The sequence below is a fragment of the Chiroxiphia lanceolata genome (assembly GCF_009829145.1).
Source record: "Chiroxiphia lanceolata isolate bChiLan1 chromosome W unlocalized genomic scaffold, bChiLan1.pri scaffold_44_arrow_ctg1, whole genome shotgun sequence".
Taxonomy (NCBI): domain Eukaryota; kingdom Metazoa; phylum Chordata; class Aves; order Passeriformes; family Pipridae; genus Chiroxiphia; species Chiroxiphia lanceolata.
In genome coordinates, this window is record NW_022476500.1 from 499,714 (window position 1) to 507,819 (window position 8,106).

At 52.0% G+C, this 8,106-nt stretch overlaps 1 long non-coding RNA gene across 1 annotated transcript; it reads right to left on the reverse strand.

Annotated features, from left to right (window-relative positions):
* Positions 1–3,357: 3,357 nt before the first annotated feature.
* Positions 3,358–3,867, reverse strand: LOC116781400. Its single transcript, XR_004354856.1, has 3 exons — positions 3,816–3,867; positions 3,502–3,566; positions 3,358–3,389 (listed from the first exon to the last, which is right to left on the reverse strand). It is a non-coding gene; the product is annotated as an uncharacterized LOC116781400 (long non-coding RNA).
* Positions 3,868–8,106: the final 4,239 nt, after the last annotated feature.

Consider the following 8,106-nt stretch of genomic DNA (forward strand, 5'->3'; position numbering starts at 1 on the left):
CTGCTGCCCGTCTCCTGCCCCAAAGAACTGTGCCCCCAGGGGACTTCTCTGCCAGAGGGCAGCCAAAGCCAAGGGGCACTGAGATCTGCCCTCTTTCAGGTGGCTGTTGGGAGTGGCAGCTGGAGCAATTGGTGGCAAGACTGGGTATCTGTCAGAAGGCAGAAGCTGTTGCTCCTTCCTGGCATGATTTTTGGGTGGAAGTGATTAGCAGCAGCACAAAGCCACCATCAGCTGCTGAGTTTCAGAGGACAATTAGATTAGACAGAGAGACTCTCAAGCTTCCTTGTGTTCTTTTTGCTTGTTTTCTTGCCTCCTGGAAAAAAAATCAGCCCAGTCTCGCATGTTCAACACTCCAGTGTCTGTGTGCTCAGCTGTGGCCAGCAGCTGATGTCCAGTCCGTTGGGAAGTGCAGGGGACAGGGAGAAGTCTGGGATGAGAAGCTGTTCTGTGTCTGCCATGAAGGTGCCACCCACCTGAAGGAGCAGGCAAGAGAAATGCTGGAAGCAGAGACGTTCTGCCAGTTTCTGCTCTCAGGTGGACACAGGGCCCACTTGTTGCCAGGGCTCCCGGAGATTGGATCCGGGAACAAGGCAGGACCATGCACTGGTAGGGAATGGGCTCCAGCAGGACCAAAGGAGGAACGTCCAGCAGCAAAGTGTGAGCTGGTGAACTGGGCCATCTTTTCATCAGACACCACAGTGCTTACTTGTCCATCCCTGAAGTTCTGCCACATGAGGCCCTGCTTTGCTTCAGCTTCTGCTGCTTCTTCCTTTGTTGCCCTCAAGTGCTGGACGTAGAGTTTAGAAGCCCATGCCCGTGTTTTGAAGGTGCCTGTGTGGAGGAGAGGTTGAGCAGCTGCAGCCCGAGGCTGGTGTCCCAGCAGAGTCTCTAAGGATGCCCCCAGTGGCGCTGGCTGGGGAGACCTGAGTGTGGAAGGCGCATCCAGCCTCAAGCAGGGCCGTTGAAGTCAGTCAGGATGTCAGGCTGCAGCTGAAGCTGCCAAGGGTTGCTGTGAGGCTGGGGAGTCACTGGAAAGCTGTGGTGGCCACTTGCCCTGAAGCCTTTTGCCAAAGTGGGTTCAATTGTGCCCACAGTCTGCCCACTTTTGGCATCCTGGCTGGTGTGGGTGCCTGGGTGAGGAGGCCCAGGCGTTGTGGGTGCTGCTGCTCCTGGGCAGCCTCTGGTGCTGTTGTCTGTGGGGCGCGGAGCCGCTTGGGCAGCAGCGAGTGCGCAGGCCTGCCCAAGGAGCCCAGCGCCCTGCCCGTGGTGGCAGCAGCTCTGCGGGCCCAGAGCTCTGGCTCAGGGGGTTGTCGGCCACAGCCCCGTGGCCTGGGCAGCCGCGGGGGCCCGGGCTGGCCGCCAGCCCTTCCTGTGCCACTACCCCTCGCCGGCAGCACCCGACAGACGTGCCCCGGCAGGGCCCCTTGCCCTCCTTGTCCCCAGCCAGGCCAGCCTGACTCCCTTGGGGGTGTGCCCACCCTGCTGCTGAGGCCCAGCCTCCAGGGCTTCTGCCACAGGGCTGGGAGATGCCTTGGGAAAGCACCAGAGCAGCCGGCTGGCAGGGAAGGAGGTGACTGCCTGGGAGCTTCTTATGGCCTCTGCCCCCCAAGTCCTGGGGCCCTTTCCCTCCACCCTGCCCCTCAGGGCCTGCACCCAGTCTGTCCCCTCACAGCCTTCTGCCACCCACCCCCTCCCAGATTCCCCTCAAGGCTTCCCGCTCCATTGTCCCATCAGGGCCTCCACAGCACCTCACCCCTTCCTGACCCCCTTCCCTGCAGGTCTCCCCCCGCCCCGCCAACCTGCCCAGCAGCGGCGCAGCCCTGAAGGAGCTCCAGAGGAGCCGCTCCAGAGGCACTTGGGAGCCCGGAGCAATCCAGCCAGCAACACACAGGTAGGACACAGACACTGCTTCCTGGCTGGGGGAGGGCTTGTGGCCATCAGGGATCCCCACAGCTCCAGCCTCTGCCCCTCCACTCTGCTGCAGGCGTTGAGGCTCCAGCAGAGCCACCAAAGGCCAAAGGGCTTCTGCCCACTTTTGCTGGCACACTGTACAGCGGGGCAAGTGTTGCTGAGCACAAGGAGCCCTTTTCCCCTCTTCGCCAAGGCCCTGTGCACACTGGGCACCAAAAAAACCTCCTGGGCTTCTGTATGTGATAACATGGATGTAATATTCCGATGCTGGGCTCAAAGGAGGTGCTTGCAAGGAAGAAGCATCTTCCCTACGGGCTCAGGTGGCTCCAGGAGATGGAGCCTCCTGCATCAGTTCTCCACAGAGCTGCAGCAGCACAGGCAGACACTGCCCTGCAGAAAAGGCTGGGCCTGCCACGCCCTGCACAGCCAGTCTTGGAGCTGCTGGAATCTGGAGTAGGGAGCCATCTGTACAGCTCTTGGCACATAGCAGTGTTGAATTGCCAGGCCTGCCATGGTGAGTCTGATGTCACCTGTCACACCTCTACGGCAACGTGGGGGCGAGCAGAGGCCAGCTCAAGAAACTCACAGCCAGGGCAAAGACATCCCTCTCATCCCCATCAGAGGTGCGTCTCCTGTGCGCTGGCCAGTATTCCAGCACACGGAAGAGGATCTGCAACACCAGCCCTTAGTCCATCTGGAGGAGATGAGGGTCTTCCACATGGTGCGAGCAGCTCTGTGGAGTCACAACTCTGGCTCAGGGGGGTCTGGGACACAGTTCTGTGGCCTGGGCAGCTGCGGGGCTCAGGTGACAGAGCCACGGTGCCTTGTGGGGCAGGGAGGCAGGCTGGCCTCAGGATTGGGGGCTGCCATGCCAAAGCTGTCAAAGAGAGGAGCTGGAGTGTCCGGGAAGGTTCCATCTCTCTGACACACCATTTGGGACAGGCTGTCCAGGGGGATGGGGTCTAAAGGCAGGTGAGCCCTCAAGGCAGGTGGGTCCCATACCTGTCACAGGCTGGGGCAGAGCACAGCAGGGTCACTGCAACATCCACAGGGTGTGCGTTGGTCAGCAGGACAAGAGTCTTGTCCAGCCTGTGCTCATCAGACACGTTGGACGTGAGCCACTGGTGGATGCACCTGACTATGGCCGGCACCTGGAGGGGACACGAGGGACAGTTGGAGAGCTGCCAGAGTCAGTAACTTGCCCAGCTTCCCCCAAGAAGTGCTCCCCTTGCCACCACACTCTGCTGGTCTCAAAGGCTGAGGGGGCCCAGCGCAGCCAGCGTGAGGGGCCACAGCATCCCTGGGGGACTGGAACCCTGGCCACAGGCTGCTTACTTGCTTCACTTTGTAGACACCGTTCTGCACAAGCAAATCCAGCAGGGCAGTGCTGGTCTGGGCATTGAAGAAGTCCGAGTTTGCCGTGTCCCCAGTGGCCATGAAAGTGACCTCTTCATGCACCTGATGAATCTGCAAACCAGCTACAGGAGAAAGGCAAGGAAGAGAGAGGGATGTCCCCTGGAGGGCTGGGACAGCGGTGCTGGGCTGAGCAGTGAGAGCAGGCCCAGCCCAGGCGGGGATGGCTGCAGGTACCTGTGCTGCCCTGCGGAAGCGGCCACGGGCACGGAGCTGCTCTTCTGTCCGCTCCTGGCCTGCATCTGGCAAAGAGCGAGCGCGCTCAGAGCTGAGGGGGTGCGGGAGAGGCCGGAGAACACAGCCCAGGCCTGGGCTCCAGGAGCAGGCAGGGCCAGCCCCGGGATGCCCAGTGGATGGAGCACGGCTGCCAGGAGATCAACCCCAGCCCCTCTTCTCCCCTCCCTTTCCCTGGGCATGTCCAGAGGGGCTGGGACAGGATGAGGCCAAGCAGGCTGCAACCAGCAGCCCTGTGGCCCAGCTCCAGCACTCACCCTCCTGCGGGGGCTGCACCTGCTGCACCTCTTCAGGCTGCTGTGCTGGAGCAGCCCCAGGGCTTTCCTCCTCCTTCTTCCTCCGCAGCAGCCTGAGCAGGCTGAAGCGTCTCCCTGCCATGCCACAGTCTGGTGTTGAGGGTACCTGCAAGAGAGGACGCCTCGGAGAAACTCCAGGCCACTAAGTCCTGCAGAATGGCCTTGAGGTCACCTGCCACAGGGATTGGAGACGCCTCAGAGAAGCTCCGGGTCTCCAAGTCCTGCAGAAAGGCCTCAAGGTCACCTGAAAGTGAGAAAATCCTCCAAAAACGCTCCGGGTCGGCAAGGCACGAGTTGGCTGCGCGGGGGCTCCGCACAGCACCGCTCTGTCCCGTCCTGTCCCGTCGCCTGCTCCGAGGAGCACTGTTGACACTGTGGCTGTGTCACCAGCAGCACCTCTGTCACCACGGGTCATAAAGGGTCCTTGGACACCCTGCCCCCTTCCATCCCACCGGCCATGCCCAGTGTGTCACAAAGGGCCCTGGGACACAGTGCCACGTGGCCTGGGGCCTCCCCTAGCCCCGCCAACCTGCCCCACCTTGGAGGGAATCCACTCTCTAAAGTATCTAATCTGGCTGGACCTGAACTATGGGAATGGCTGAAGAAATGAGCAAACACTCCCCTCCTGTGCCTGCTCACGGCAGCACAAGGAGCCCCCTCGGCCGCTGACACAGCCGCAGTGGGAAGGGCACGGGGCCTTCCACACAAGCTGGCACGACCTCCTTGGGAGAAGTGCTGGCTGCTGGCCATCCTAAACATGGGGGGGTGACACCGAGAAGGAAGGTGTGGGCAAGGGCACCAATACTGCTGGCAACCCTTTGGCCAGGCCAGGGTTGCACCCAAATCAGCAGCTGTGGCAAGTCCTGGCCCAAGGAGACCTGCCACCACCCTGAGTCCTGGCAAGGCTGCTACCCGTCTCCTGCCCCAAAGAGTTGTCGCCCCATGTATTAGTTGGTTTGAATACATACCCAGAATAAAGACAAGTACAACAGACATTCAAACACTACAAAAAATCTTTTATTGCAGTGAGAACAGAAAAAACTACAGGCAAAGAGAATCAAAAACTAAAAAAGAATACAAAAACCCTGCCTTATCGGTTGGCATTCACACAATACTACAAACAGCTTTTATTATAGTATTAACTTGAAAAAGGGGAATTAAAGGGATACCAAAAAAGGATATAAAACATTGGCTTTCTTGGTTGCTTCCTATCAATAAACTGTGCTTACCTACACAGACAGGCCAGGACTGCCAGGATCTGCAGCAGCTGGTCGGTGCCCATGCTTAGCGGGCGTCTCCATGGAACAACACAGTCTCCATGGCAGGATGAGGATCGCTCACCCCAGCAGTCCTGACACCCCATTTTATCAGCTCTACATTACACCACGTAGGGCCAGTACGCAGTATAAGGTGATGCCTGAGTGGCAGCCAAACCCCGCCTGTTCATCACCTGAGAGCAACAGTCTGTGCATGCCCTGCTGTAGGGCAAGGGGCCAGCGACCCCTGCCCACAGAATCTGCCTCTCACCATCATCTTTCTCACCCCTATGTATGACCTCTACCACTGTGTTTCAAGGGTAGATGTATCTATCTTACAATATGTAGCAAAACTAAGGAAGAACTCAGCTCTGATAATAGGGGATATCAAGCTGACTTGCTAAAAAGTACAATGGACCTTACAATTAGCTTGTACCATGAAATTACATTGTACCATACTCTAGCTGGTTTCACATCCTAATATGATTCCTTTCTCACGCCTCTATGCTCCATTGATCATCTAATTCAAAAGTACCCCCCTTACAGGAGTGCACACACACAACTGGCTTATATTTTTTTATTTATTTTTACTGTTTTTTAATTTTTATTTCCATTTTGTTTGTTGGTTGGGGGTTTTATTTCTGAGGACATTCAAAACAAGAGACAGCAACTCCACATCATCTTCTCATTCTAACTTGCCAAAGCCATCAATCTCTGATCACACCCATTAGAATCTCACTGGAACCAACAGGACATTTTGTGACAGCTTGACCAGTTGTTTAAGGAAAGAGTGTGTGATGGAGCAAAGCTAAATGGACACATCTGGGATACTTCTGACACTCCTCAGCAGGGCTAATATTGATTTGTTTTCTTTGGCTAGGTAAGTGCTGCCAAAACATTACCTAGGGTATGTAGTTCCAATCCAAATGATGAAAAGGAGATGTGCTGGGTTATTTTCCACTTAGAGCACCATGAAAAGACACAGAGGAGGAAGAGACATCCATGCTAAGCTACAGAGTAATAACCTCAAAAAGCTCAAAGTTTGGTTTCAGAACAAAACTCTTGAAGAGAATCTTACGCCCTCCCATATAAAGACAGCAGCTCAAAGCTGCAAAGAGTTTTACTCAGGGAAAGGAAACATAATTTTTAGTGTATGATAAAAGGATATATTTGGACTATTCTCACATGCACAGGGGTAGCTAATTATATTTCAGCAGGTTATCATATAAATAACTGTGCACAGTTCTGTACAAGGACACTATAAATGGCTTGATTAGACTGAGAACAAGGAACTTCTATTTCACGCACCCTGATATACCAACTTACCACAAGACACGGCCATCCTTCTCCAATTTCAGATTTAAGGGTCTGTGTTAGTGTCACAAAAAGTAAGAATTTTTAGTTTTGTTTTGCCTCATAAATTATTTTGATCTAAATCTGCAAATTTCATCAAGATTTCATACAAATTCAGAATGGTGACCCACGGTAAAAATCAGACATTCAGCGCTACAGAAAAACAGCACATGCTTATCTTACACTGTGTGAAAGTACCTATATTGCTCTTATTTTCATTAGGCTGTTAATAGATGTTTCTTCTAGCAAGTACAGGAAGCTGAAGTGAAAAAAAATAATTTTATTTCAATTTTAAAAGAATTGGGAACTGATGCTCTGATTAAAAAGCTATACTATTAAAACAGGAAAATAACTGGAAATTAGACAAGATTCCCTTTAATGCAAACCTGCTATATTAAGGAATAGCAAAGAGAAAAGCCCCTCTTTGTTTGAAGGAAATAAGAATTAGTTGAAAAAACATTACAAGTGTTGTGTAAAGAAACCCCAGAGATTTAGAGCTTCTGTAACACAGCAAATCCATAAATTGTTTCAGAAGACACACATGTCAAAAGGCAGCAATCTACCATTCTAGAAAAGTTACACTCCAAAGTGCTACAGAAAAGGTAATACCAAGTCATTTAAAATATAACTAAGGAATACTCTCTAAAATAGCAGTATTCAATTCAGTTTCATATTTTTCCTTAATGTTTCACAGGATTTTTACTTCTCGACAAACAAACCATAACAAAATCAAAAAAACAAAATCCTCACAACTGTAGGACTTTTGGAGAGGACTAAGGACCATTAAACTTGAATGTGTATTTTATATTTTTGCCTTAGGACATCAGGATGCACATTAACAATCATATGTAGGAGTCGTCCCTCCTTAAAATAATTATATTCTTTAGGTGTAAATACAGCCAAGAACACATGTAGCTGAAAAAACAGTTCTCCATTTGACTGCCAAAACTTACAGGAATATGAATAAATACTATTATTTTCATTTACTTAGAATGAGAAAATTTAAAAAAAATAATACAGCATCTTTTAAAAGCAAAACTGTGAGTACAATACAAAACCTGCTAGATTACGTGGAGAATCTGGTATAAAATCAGGTGCAAACACTTTACATTGCTAGCCAGCTCTCTTCTCATGGAGAAAAAAACCCAAACACATAAACCCATATAAAAGCAGCTGGATTTTGACAAGCAACTGCATAGAGGGAAGTTATACAGCCCTGCATATATATACTTACTGTGTACATGTCTGTGTGCACACACAACAATAGAGTGCATTGCCCAAACTGCCTAAGGAATACACTCCATACCTGTAACACACACACAGGCACAGATAGAAACGTACTGGAACACAAACTTGCTGTGCACAGACAGAGGATTGCACAGAACATGCAAATATATAAAACAAACCCACATCCAGACGTGCTGCTCCAGATCTGACTGTGCACGTGTGACTGCCGACCTCAAGCCTGAAAGACGACCCACAAAATGGAAAAGAACAGGTAAGGAGTGGAATGTCAAGCTGCAGCCACTGTTGGTGTCACCCCTGCACAAGGAAACATATAAGTGTGACTGGAGACAGAGAGGGGAAATATTTCACTGTCAGTGCATGTGGAGAAATGCAATTCATTTCTCTCTCATGGGCTT